At 46.9% G+C, this 875-nt stretch overlaps 1 pseudogene; it reads left to right on the forward strand.

The window, feature by feature from the left end:
• Positions 1 to 875, forward strand: part of LOC103274847 — a 4,054-nt pseudogene extending 3,179 nt beyond the window's left edge.

The raw sequence follows: 875 nt of genomic DNA on the forward strand, positions 1-875 counted from the left end.
CCAGCAGGTGGAGGCTGTGGTGGCCGGAAGCAGCCACTGCACTCCAGTCTGGGGAACAGAGTGAGACTCCAACTCAAAAAAAAGAAAGAAAGAACAGAGTTCCATATGTTCCCATTCATAAGGTGACCTTGAACAATTATAATTCTATAAGAAAGTGATTGGCAGTAGTGGGAAACTGTCAGGGGAGGGAGGGACATACCTCATCAACAAGGGCACCTGCATGATCGATGTTTATATACCTAACCCTGAATTGTATCCCACATCTTTATAATAAATAAATAAATTTTTTTTAAAAAGATTGATGGCAAGGTCCGGACTGATACAACCTGCCTCACTGGGCTTACGAATGTCATCAGCATTGCCAAGACTGGAGAGAATTTCCGCCTGATCGAAGACACCAAGGGTCGGCTTGCTGTTCATCGTATCACACCTGAGGAGGCTAAGTTCAAGTTGTGCAATTTGAGAAGGATCTTTGTGGGCACAAAGGGAATTCCTCGTCTGGTGACTCATGATGCTCGCACCATCCGCTCCCCTGATCCCCTCATCGAGGTGAAGGGCACCATCCTGATTGATCTGGAGACTGGCAAGATTACTGACTTCATCAAGTCTGACACTGGTAACCTGTGTATGGTGACTGGAGGTGCTCACCTGGGAAGAATCGGCGTGATGACCAACAGAGAAAGACATCCTGGGTCTTTGATGTGGTTCATGTAAAAGATGCCAACGGCAACAGCTTTGCCACTCGGCTCTCCAACATTTTTGTTACTGGCAAAGGCAACAAACTGTGGATTTCTCTTCCTTGAAGAAAAGGTATCCGCCTCACCACTGCTGAAGAAAGAGACAGGAGACTGGCAGTCAAACAGAACAGTGGGTGA

This window comes from Carlito syrichta, unplaced genomic scaffold, assembly GCF_000164805.1.
Source record: "Carlito syrichta isolate Samal-C Ts95f unplaced genomic scaffold, Tarsius_syrichta-2.0.1 Scaffold315057, whole genome shotgun sequence".
Classification (NCBI taxonomy): domain Eukaryota; kingdom Metazoa; phylum Chordata; class Mammalia; order Primates; family Tarsiidae; genus Carlito; species Carlito syrichta.